The following is a 12,837-nucleotide window of genomic DNA, read 5'->3' as shown; positions in this document are numbered from 1 at the left end:
GGAAAGATTTCTTGAAGAAACTAGGAGTTTAGTTGAGACTTGAAGGAAGTCAGCCCTCTAAGAGAGAACCTTCTTCCTCCACTCAAGGGCCCCAGTGTGCTTCTATCTGTGATGGTCTCTAGACTGTCACCAAAAAAGCAAAATGAAAAAATTGGGAAAGGAATTAAAAGATCTAGTTTTGCAATGGATCTCCCTTTATAAGTCCAGCCCAACCATCAAATCATTGATCAACCAAATCATCCTTAGATGTTCTTAGTTTTCTCTATGAGGTTATCCCTCCTTCTCACCACTTGATCAGTTAATTTTCTTCTTCCGTAAATTTCTTTGTTGATGTCCTTTGCTCCACTTTTTCTTCTAAGTTCCTTATTTGTCATTAGGCATGCCCCACCCTCTTCCCCTGAAGATGTGAAGTTCCAAAACATCCATGTAACCCCATCAGGCTGACCAGAGAACTACTCTAATAGACCTATTATATTATCCCTCAAGTTAAATATTTGAAACCTCTAGAAATGCTAGAATGCTTTGGACTACACTGTCCTATTATCTCTAGTTTTGGATAGCTCTCTGGGTATCTAAAAAGGCTCCACTGTGTCATCTAACCCATTCACTGCAGGGGTTGCTCTCTTTCCTGAATGCCTTCCCCAGTACTTTCCATTTGTTACAAAAATTCTACAGCATTGTCTTTGTTATACAGTTCCTAGACACGCTCAAAATCAAAGTAGTAATCTTAAATGAGGGTCCAGAAGTACCATAGCTGAGTAGGCCTTCTGCATCTATTAAACAAAAGAGTTTGATTAGATCAGTAGTGTATAATCTTTAAAAATTGCATATAAATTTCAGTTAAAGTATAATAATAGCTATTATTTTATAACATTTTAAAGTTTGCAAAGGACTTTACATAATTAATTAGTTTTATCCTTATAACAACTTTATGATAAAGGTTCCATAATTAATTATTCTCATTTTACAGGTAAGGAAACTGAAGGTGAGAGAAGTTAGGTGACTTGCCCAGGGTCACATAGAAATTTGTTTATAAATTATATAAATAAGGAGCCAAGATGGCGGAGTGAAAGCAACCACTCACCTAAGCTCCTGGAAAAACTCCTCTGGATATCTCCGGGGGGAGAGTCTGACCAGACTTTGGAGGTGTAGAATCCAGTGGGTGATGGACTTTGACGAATTCGGAACCCAGGCTGGACCGGAGGGTGCACGGGAGGGATCTGTTCCGCGGGGGTAAAACCCTGGCGCACAGCACAGCGCAGTCAGCGGCGGCAGGGCGGAGGGGACCAGAGGAGCCCGAGAGTGGCGGGCGAGACCAGCGGAGCAGGAGATAAGCCAGGCCGAGCCGGTGAGAGCCGCTGAGTGCCAGACATCAGCGCAGCAGCCCTTGAAATCTTCAGCCTGAAGACGGACTTCGGTGGGTCACTACTTGAACTTCCAGGAACTGGGATGGCAGAGAGACCAGTAAGTGCTCTCTCCTCCCCCCTAATGACTGTGAGGGAACCATAAAATTCTTCCCCAGATTAATCCTGGATCAGCGGGAACAGCAGAAGGGGGCGGGTGGTCTCATAACACCAGAGGCTGGAGGAGTGGCAAAGGGGATTCTTCCTACGGTGGCGGAGACGGCTGGAGGGACAGACGACCCAGGGCAGAGAAAATTCGCACTGAGACCCAGGCAAGCCTCAGAGCCGGGAGACGAGCCCCAGGAGGGGCGGGAACACGCGTTAGCTTCTAGGCGTGCCCCAGCCCTCCAGGGGAAAAGGGAAGACAATAGGGAAGCTGGGATCACCATCCCCTGACCTTGCCTTTGCCTCAAGTCAGCTGAGGAGATATCCTGAGACCAGACCACCCCTCCCACACACCTAACAAGCTAACCCCAGGGTTGATCGGGGAAACAAAAAACAAAAGCCTGCTTTTAGCCTAGACACACATCAGCTCAACTTAAAGATCTGTACCTTCTGACTGAAAGAACCAAAAGCTACAACACTCAGTCAACATCATGAATTGGAAAAAGGAGACGAAAAGTGAAAAAACCATAGAATCTTTCTATGGGGATAAGGACCAAAACACAAACACCAAAGAGGTTAGAGCTGAGACTGTACTTCCATCTGAAACCTCAGATGGGACTATGAATTTCTCGCAAGCACAACTAGATTACCTGGAACGTCTGAAGAAGGATATAAAAGAAAAACTGGTAAATGATTTTAAAACTATAAAAAAAGAATTCACTGATGAGAACATCACCCTGAAAAAGAAAATTGAAGAAATGGAAAAGGAAGTTCAAAAATTAACTGGAGAGAATAATTCCCTAAAAGGAAGAGCTAATCAAATGGAAAAGGAAACCTAAAACCTAATTGGGAAAATTGATCAGATGGAAAAGGAAACCCAAAACCTAACTGGGAAAATTGGTCAGATGGAAAAAGAAATAAAAAAATTAAATGCAGAAAATAGCTCCTTAAAGGGAAAAATTGGTCAGATGGAAAAGGAGATGGAAAAGCTAACTGAAGAAAACACTACGATGAAGATTAGAATTGGGCAAGTAGAAACTAATGACTCAATGAGGCAACAAGAATCAGTCAAACAAAATCTAAAGAATGAAAAGATAGAAGAAAATGTAAAATATTTAATTGGAAAAACAACTGACCTGGAAAATAGATCCAGGAGAGAAAATCTAAGAATTATTGGCCTGCCAGAAACCCATGATGAAGAAAAGAGTCTGGACAATATCTTCCAGGAAATCATCAAGGAAAACTGTCCAGAAGTACTAGAATCAGAGGGCAAAATAGTCATCGAAAGAATCCACCGTTCCCCTCCCGAAAGGGATCCCAAACTCAAAACCCCAAGAAATATAGTTGCCAAATTCCAGAGCTACCAAGTGAAGGAGAAAATACTACAAGCAGCCAGAAAGAAACAATTCAAATATCAAGGACACACAGTCAGGATCACACAGGACCTTGCAGCTTCTACATTAAAAGATCGAAAGAATTGGAACCTAATATTCCGTAAGGCAAAGGAGTTGGGACTTCAACCAAGGATCAACTACCCAGCAAAGTTCAGCATAACATTTCAGGCAAGGAGAAAGTCATTCAACGAAATAAGGGATTTCCACAGCTTCCTGACCAAAACACCAGAACTCAATAGACAATTTGATCTTCAAATGCAGGTCTCCAGAGAATCATAAAAAGGTAAACAGAGGGGAAAAAACAAAAACAAAAACTTGCTACTCAATTAGGGCAAACTGTTTACCTCCCTATAAGGGAAGATGATACCTGTTAATCTTGAGAACTGTGCAGCTATTATGATAAAAGGGATATATGTAGAGGGAACGGGCATAAAGTAAATGATGTCATGTCAAAAATATGATTTAAGTGTGAGAAGGGAATGTAATAGGGGGTGTGGAAAGGGGGAAGCAGAAAAAGGCAAATTATATCACAGGAAGAAGTACAAAACTATAGTAGAGGGAAGGAGGGGAGGGAGATGAGCATTGTTTGAGAGGTACTCTCATCTGATTTGTTCAAAGGAGGGAACAATAATCTTAAGTAGATAAGCCTAACTAGCTCTATAGGTAGTAGGAGGGGAAGGGGGAAGAAAGGGGAGGGTGGCTAAAAGGGAGGAAAGAAGCAATAAGAGTAAAGGGGACTAAAAGGGAGGGGGGTCAAAAGAAGGAGGGGAAGGCTGCAGGAGGAGGGGGAGAAAAGTGAATACTATTGAGGAGGGGAAGGGAGACGGGAGAGCTAAAAGCACAAATGGTGGGAAAGAGGTTGGAGGGAAATACACAGATTGTAATCATAACTGTGAATGTGAATGGAATGAACTCTCCCGTAAAACGGAGACGGATAGCAGAATGGATTAAAAGCCATAATCCAACAATATGCTGCTTACAAGAAACACATTTGAAACGGGGGGATACACATAGGATAAAGGTTAAAGGATGGAGCAGAATATATTGTGCTTCAGCTCATGTAAGAAAGGCAGGAGTAGCAATCCTAATCTCAGACAAAGCAAAAGCAGAAATAGATCTAATCAAAAGGGATAAGGATGGAAACTATATCCTGCTAAAAGGCACCATAGACAATGAAGCAATATCATTACTAAACATGTATGCTCCAAGTGGTATAGCATCCAGATTCTTAGAGGAGAGGTTGGGGGAGTTGAAGGAAGAAATTGGTAGCAAAACTATACTAGTGGGGGACCTCAACCTCCCCCTCTCTGAACTCAATAAATCCAACCTCAAAATAAACAAGAAAGAGGTTAAGGAGGTAAATAAAACTCTGGATAAGGTAGATATGATAGATCTTTGGAGAAAATTGAATGGGAATAGAAAGGAATATACCTTTTTCTCAGTGGTACCTGGAACATTTACAAAAATTGACCATGTACTAGGACATAAAAATCTCACAATCCAGTGCAGAAAGGTAGAGATAATCAATGCATCCTTCTCAGATCATAATGCATTAAAAATTACATGTAATAAAAGGCCATGGAAAGAGAAACCAAAAATCAATTGGAAACTAAATAATCTAATGCTAAAGAAGGGTTGGGTTAAAGAAGAAATCATAGAAACAATCAACAATTTCATTCGAGAGAATGACAATAGTGAGACAACATACCAAAACTTATGGGATACTGCAAAAGCAGTTATTAGGGGAAGTTTTATATCTCTGAATGCTTACATAAATAAAATAGAGAAAGAGGAGATCAATGACTTAGGCTTGCAGTTGAAAAAGCTAGAAAAAGAACAAATTGAAAATCCCCAAGTAAATACCAAATTAGAAATACTGAAAACCAAAGGAGAGATTAATAAAATTGAAATTAAGAAAACTATTGAATTAATAAATAAACCCAATAGTTGGTTTTATGAAAAAACTAATAAAATTGATAAACCTTTGGTCAATCTGATTAAAAAAAAGAAAGAAGAAAACCAAATTACTAATATTAAAAATGAAAGGGGTGAACTCACCTCCAATGAGGAGGAAATTAAAACAATAATTAGAAACTACTTTGCCCAACTTTATGCCCACAAATTCGATAATCTAAACGAGATGGATGAATATTTTAAAAAATACAAATTGCCCAGATTAACAGAAGAGGAAGTTGAATACTTAAACAACCCCATCTCAGAAAAAGAAATTGAACAAGCCATCAATGAACTCCCTAGGAAAAAATCTCCAGGGCCAGATGGATTCACAAGTGAATTCTATCAAACATTTAAAGAACAGTTAATTCCAATACTACATACACTATTCTTGAAAATTGGGGAAGAAGGAGTCCTCCCAAATTCTTTCTATGATACAAATATGGTTTTGATACCCAAACCAGGAAGAGACAAAACAGAGAAAGAAAATTATAGACCAATTTCCCTAATGAATATAGATGCAAAAATTTTAAATAAGATTCTAGAAAAACGAATACAGCATCTTATCATGAGATTAATACATTATGATCAGGTAGGATTCATACCAGGACTACAGGGCTGGTTCAATATTAGGAAAACTATTAGCATTATCGATCACATGAATAACAAAGCTAACAAAAACCACATGATTATCTCAATAGATGCAGAAAAAGCTTTTGACAAAATACAACATCCATTCCTACTAAAAACATTGGAGAACGTAGGAATAAAGGGAACTTTCCATAAAATAATAAGCAGTATCTATCTAAAACCTTCAGCAAGCATTATATGCAAGGGGGATAAGCTAGATGCATTCCCAATAAGATCAGGGGTGAAACAAGGTTGTCCATTATCACCACTATTATTTAATATGGTACTAGAAATGTTAGCTGTAGCAATTAGACAAGATAAAGATATCCAAGGAATTAAAATAGCCAAAGAAGAAACTAAGTTATCACTCTTTGCAGATGATATGATGATTTACCTAGAGAATCCCAGAGATTCAAGTAAAAAATTACTAGAATTAATAAACAACTTTGGCAAAGTTGCAGGGTACAAAATAAACCCACACAAATCTTCTGCATTCCTATATATTAGCAACAAAGTCCAACAGCAAGAGATAGAAAGAGCAATCCCATTTAAAGTTAGGGTAGACAGTATAAAATACTTAGGAGTCTACCTGCCAAAACAAACCCAGGGATTATATGAACACAATTACAAGACACTTTTTGCACAAATAAAGTCAGATTTAAGTAAGTGGAAAAACATTAGTTGCTCGTGGGTAGGCCGTGCTAATATAATAAAAATGACAATTCTACCCAAATTAATATACTTATTTAGTGCCATACCAATTAAACTATCAGACAATTACTTTCTAGAGCTGGACAAAATAATATCAAAATTCATTTGGAAAAACAAAAGGTCCAGAATATCAAAGGGACTAATGAAAAGAAGTGCTTGGGAAGGTGGCCTAGCGCTACCAGACCTCAAACTGTACTATAAAGCAGCAATTATCAAAACCACTTGGTATTGGCTAAGAAACAGAGAGGTAGACAAGTGGAATAGACTTGGCACTCAAGATGCAGTAGGCAAGGAATATAGCAACCTTCTGTTTGATAAACCCAAGGACCCCAGCTTCTGGGATAAGAACTCATTGTTTGACAAAAATTGCTGGGAAAACTGGATAACAGTGTGGCGGAAATTAGGCATAGACCCATACCTAACACCGTACACAAGAATAAAGTCCAAATGGGTACATGATTTAGGTATAAAGATTGATACCATGAATAAACTGGAGAAGCAAGGAATAGTGTATTTATCAGATCTATGGAGAAGGGAAGAATTCTTTACTAAAGGAGAGATAGAATGCATTATGAAATGCAAAATGGATAACTTTGATTACATTAAACTGAGAAGTTTTTGCACAACCAAACCCAATGCAACCAAAATCCGGAGGGATGTAGTAAATTGGGAAAGAATTTTTACAGCTAAGCTTGGGGATAAAGGCCTCATTTCTAGAATATATAGAGAACTGATCCAAATGTATAATCATACAAGTCATTCCCCAATTGATAAATGGTCAAAGGATATGAACAGGCAATTTTCAGAGGAAGAAATTAAAGCTATCTATAATCATATGAAAAAATGCTCTAAATCACTATTGGTTAGAGAGATGCAAATCAAAACAACTCTGAGGTACCACATCACACCTATAAGATTGGCAAACATGACAGAACAAAAAAATGATAAATGCTGGAGAGGATGTGGGAGAGTTGGAACACTAATTCATTGTTGATGGAGCTGCGAGCGCATCCAACCATTCTGGAGAGCAATTTGGAACTATGCCCAAAGGGCTACAAAAATGTGCATACCCTTTGACCCAGCAATATCGCTACTAGGACTATATCCCCAAGAGATCATAAAAATAGGAAAGGGTCCCACATGTACAAAAATATTTATAGCAGCACTCTATGTAGTTGCCCAGAACTGGAAGTCAAGGGGATGTCCATCAATTGGGGAATGGCTGAATAAATTATGGTATATGAATGTAATGGAGTACTATTGTGCCATAAGAAATGATGAACAAGAAGACTTCAGAGAGGCCTGGAAGGACTTATATGACCTGATGCTGAGTGAAAGGAGCAGAACCAGGAGAACTTTATGCACAGCAACGACCACAATGTGTGAGAGGTTTTTCTGGTAGACTTAGATTTTTGTAATAACACAAGAACTTCTTACCAAAAAAAAAAAAAAAATCCCAATGGAGGATCTCAAGGCAAAATGCCTGCCACACTCAGAGAGAGAAATATGGAAGTCACTCACATATTGTAGCAGATCATGTTTGTGTAAGTGTGTGCGTTTGTGTATCATGTTCTGATTTGTTATACGATTTCTTTCATTTATCTTAGTCTGACTACATAGCATGACTATAATGAAAATATACTCAATAGGAAATTATATGTAGAATCTATACAGAATTGTATGCAGTCGTGGGGAGGGATGGGGGTAGTGGGGAGTAGGTGGGGAGGGATAAAATCGCAATTGTATGGCAGTGATTGTTAAACATTACAAAATAAAAAAAAATAAAGAAAACCCTCCCCCCCCCAAAAAAATAAATTATATAAATATATAACATATGTTCTGATATATTGTCTTATTAAATAGACACAAAAAGAAATTTTGAAGTTTCAGATAAAGATGAATAGAAGAAAAGGAAGTGAAATTGCATCCCATATGAAGAAGATATATGCATGTGAGGAAATCCAGGAACTAGAGAAGGGGGTATGATGGAAATCATTTAAAGAAAGGACAATGGAGGGAGAAGCAGAAAAGAATTTTTTCAGTGGAGTTTGTTATGGGAAACTTTATAATCCTAGCACAGAAATCATCGTATAGTAGATATCTGTCATCTCTCTCTCTCTCTCTCTCTCTCTCTCTCTCTCTCTCTCTCTCTCTCTCTCTCTCTCTCTCTCTGTCTCTGTCTCTCTCTGTCTCTCTCTCTCTGTCTCTCTCTGTCTCTGTCTCTGTCTCTGTCTCTCTCTCTCTCTCTCTCTCTCTCTCTCTCTCTCTCTCTCTCTCTCTCTCTCTCTCTCTCTCTCTCTCTCTCTCCCCCAAAACAAGAGTAGCTTGCCTTAGTGATAAGGCAAAATAGTTCAAAAAGTGGAAGAACCAACAATGGTAAATTTCCTAGATACTCTTTTCACTAACAGAGAGGACTTGAATTCCTAGAGTTTGTGATAGATGAGAGGAAATTTGTACGCAATTTAACATGTACCCTAGATTTGAGGAAAGCAGATTGCAAAGGATTTATAAGAAAGATAGTTAGCATCCCATATATTAAAATGTTTCTGGGGGAATCAGATCAACAATGAAAGACTTTCAAGAATTAAATTCTGACAATGCAAAAGGAAATGATTTCACTGAAGAGGAAAAAATGATCTTTATCTGAAGAAACTGATGTAAATACACAGGGAACTCCAACTAAGATTTTAAAAAGAAATGTCCAGAAGACAAAATCAAGTCCAGGTAACAAAAGATGGCCTTACAAGTGTGACACCATACTTTAAAAATGCTATCAAGAAGTCTAAAGCTCTGAATGAACTAAGGCTGGACAGTAAAAATCCAAATCAATAAATCATTTCATCTACCTGTATTTAAGTACCTATCATATGCCAGACACTGTATTAAGCTCAGGGAATACAAGTCTAAAGAGTGAAGCAACCTCATTCACAAAGAGCTTGCATTCTAATTGAATGACAGGTGTGATAACTGAGCACTACATAAAAGATCATAGAATTCAAGAGAAGGAATAGAAGATTAGAGAAGGATAAATGTTGCAATAATTTTGGAAGTAAGTCATAGAACAAAGACTATAAATTTTAGGCAAGGGAGCTTGATTTCCATTCCTGGAAAAATTATGGAACAGACCATTAAAAATGTGGTCATTGAACATTTAGAAAAAGAACCAGTGATTACCAAGAACCAGTTTGGCTTCATGAAAACGTCATGCCAGACTGACTGCATTTCCATTTTTTCCAGGATTACTAAACTATCAGGTGAGTATGATGTTATTGATACAGTTCATCAGGATTTTAGCAAAGTTTTTGATGAAATATCTCATAGTAAGATAGTGGAAAAGATGGAGAGATATGGTTCTAAGTAGATACAATCTGATGGATATAAAACTGGTTGAATGGAGAACTCAAAGAGTAGTAATTAATACATTCATGACATCATGCCAGGAGGTCTCCAGTGGAGTGACCCAGGGATCTGTGCCATGTGCTTTCATTTCTCTCAATTATTTCAATCATATAAAGTATGACTATAACATTTCCAGCTGGCATATTGACCTGAAACTATTAAGATGAAATTCAATATAAACAAATATAAGTTCGCTTGAGTAAGAAAAAATACCTTCACAAGGATGATGTAGGAGGGTAGTCAGTAATAGATAGTACATATTCTGAAAAAAAATCATTATTGAATATGCATTATCAGTATGACATAGCAGCCAAAAAACCTGGTGTACTCTTGGGAATTATGAAAAGGGGCATAACTTGACAGAATAAGAATTTGATAATCCCACTGTATTCTGCCTTCATCAGACTAGTATTGTGTTCAGTTTGAGATATCATGGTATTAAAAGAATATCCATAATTCCTGACAAGGAAAACTAGGATAGTTAGTAGAGGTCTTGAAGAGAAAGACTTGGGGTTTTGGAAAGGATGAAATATGACATCTAGCATCAAATATTTAAATAACTATGATGATTAGAAGGAATTTGATTTATTCCTTTTGAACCCATTGGACAAAAAATGGGAATAATGGTTGGAAAGTGTTAAGAGGGCAATTTTGTTTCAAATCAGAAAAAATTTTCTAACTTTTAGAGCTGTCCAAAAGTGGAGTGGATTTTCTTGATAAGTAGTGATTTTCCCTTTCTTGGAGGCCTTCAATCAGAAGCTTTATGACCATTTGTTAGGCATTTTGTAGTGAGGATTCCTTTGGTGTATGATTTAGACTAGATGGCCTCTTTTAATTCTCAAATCTTGTTATTCTGTAACATATTAAAATTCTTTTTATTTTGTTTTATGATGCAAAAAGTTTTTTGTTCTCACTAAAATATTACCTTTTAATATATATGAAAATAAAAATATACCTTAGTATATCTTAATGTCTTTTTATTGTTTTTGGAAACTATGGTTTAATACTTTGAGATACAGTATTTCAAAGGTTTCATTCAAAGTTCAATTTATTTTGATATTTCATTTTAACACTTTGTCACAGCTGAAAAAATTCCCTGGCAAAGATGTGAATCTAAATGGAAGAAGTACCTCATTGGCTGTATCTTATATAGTTTCTTATCTAGTTTCAAATGAAGCCATACTCACAAAATGTATAAGTGAATTTAAAATATACGTGCAAAGAAGTCATGGATTAAAGATAACATTAATAATGTAAACACAAGAGAAAGATAAGAAAATAACAGACGTGATGCCTGTCCTCATATGAGTCACATTATGAGATTTAAAAGACAGTGATTCTATGGTCAAATCTCATAAGAGTTGACAAAAATATTTAAAATTGTTGAGATGATTAGTTGAAATATAGATTTGCATCCACTATCATTAATGATGAATTTTTCCCTAAAGATATATTGTTCCTTGAGATATGAGGTAATGATAGCTTGAAGGTGACTGTGACCTGATGGACTACCTCATGAAGATCCTGACCTAGAGAGGGTACAGTTTCACTACCACAACTAAGAAGGAAATTCTGTGTGACATCAATGAGAAACTGTTACATCACTCTAGACTTTGAACAGGAAATGGCCATTGCTGCATCTAGCTCCTCTCTGGAAAAGAGCTATGAGCTCCCTGATGGTCAGGTTATTACCACTGGCAATGAAAATTTCTGATGCCAAGAAGGTCTATTCCAAACATATTTCTTAGGTGTGGAATCCTGTGGAATCCTTGAAACTAGCTTCAACCTAATCATGAAGTGTGATGTTGACATCTGTAAGAATTTCTATGCCAATACTGTATTGTCTGGTGGTACCATCATGTACCCAGACATTTCTGACAAGCTGCAGAAGGAGATCATAGCCCTGGCTCCCAGAACAATGAAAATCTAGATCATTGCCCCACCTGAATGCAAATATTCTATCTAGATGGGAAGCTCCATCCTGGCATCTCTTTCCACCTTCCAGCAAAGGTGGCAAGCAGGAGTATGATGATTCTGGGCCCTCCATTGTCCACCACAAATGCTACTAAATGGATTGTTGGTGGGCTTGGGTTTTTTTTAATATTTTGTCAAAGTATGATAATTACTCCCAAAAGAGATGAGCTGGGTTTGACTTTACTTTCTTTCTTTTTTAATTAATTAATTTATTTTCAGTTTTCAACAATCATTTCCATAAGTTTTAAATTTTTCTCCTCTCTTCCCTCTCCATTCCCAAGACAGTATGAAATCGTATATAAGTTCTACCCATAGGTTCTTATTGAACACATTTTCACATCAGTCATGTTGCATAGAAAAATGGAAATGATTGGGAGAAGCAATGAGAAAAGCCAAAACAAAACAAAAGAAAAAATAGTCTGTTTTATTCCACATTCTGATTCTATATTTCTTTCTCTGGTTGTGGACAATATTTTCCATCAAGACTCCTTTGAAAATGTTTTAGGTTTTGCATTACTGTGAAGGGCTAAGTTTGTCAGAAACAGTCCTTATGCACTGTTCTTGTTACTATGTATGATGTTCTCCTGGTTGTGTTCATTTCACCCAGAATCAGTCTAAGTTTTTTCTGAAGTTTGCCTGTTCATCATTTCTTATAGCACAATAGTATTATATTACATTCATATACCATAACTCATTCAGCCTTTTCCCAATTGATGGACATTCCCTCGATTTCCAGTTCTTGGCCACCACAAAAAGAGATGCTATAAATATTTTTGTACATATGGAAACTTTTCCCATTTTTATGATCTCTTTGAAATACAGCTGTAGAAGCAATATCACTGAGTCAAAGTGTATGCACATTTTTGTAGCCCTTTGGGCATAATTCCTAATTGCACTCCAGAATTGTTGGATCAGCTCACAGCTCCACCAACAATGAATTACTATTCCAACCCTCCCACATCTTCTCCAACATTTATCATCTTCCTGTTTTGTCATGTTAGCCAATCTGATAGGTGTGATGTGGTACCTCAGAGTTGTTTTGATTTGCATCTCTCTAATCAATAGTGATTTAGAACATTTCTTCATATGACTATAGACAGCTTTAATTTCTTCTTCTGAAAAATGTGTGTTCATATCTTTGACCATTTATCATTTGGGGAATGATTTTTATTCTTGTAAATTTGACTCAGTTCTCTATATATTTTAGAAATGAGGCCTTTATCACAGATGCTAGTTGTAAAAACTCTTTCCTAGTTTTCTGCCTGCCT

The 12,837-nt window shown here is 37.0% G+C and overlaps 1 pseudogene; it reads left to right on the top strand.

Annotated features, from left to right (window-relative positions):
- Positions 1-9,311: 9,311 nt before the first annotated feature.
- Positions 9,312-11,561, top strand: LOC140517446 (actin, cytoplasmic 2-like; annotated as a pseudogene).
- Positions 11,562-12,837: the final 1,276 nt, after the last annotated feature.

This window comes from Notamacropus eugenii, chromosome 1, assembly GCF_028372415.1.
Source record: "Notamacropus eugenii isolate mMacEug1 chromosome 1, mMacEug1.pri_v2, whole genome shotgun sequence".
Lineage (NCBI taxonomy): Eukaryota > Metazoa > Chordata > Mammalia > Diprotodontia > Macropodidae > Notamacropus > Notamacropus eugenii.
Note: the sequence above shows the minus strand (reverse complement) of the source record. Positions and strands in the feature narration are given on the sequence as shown.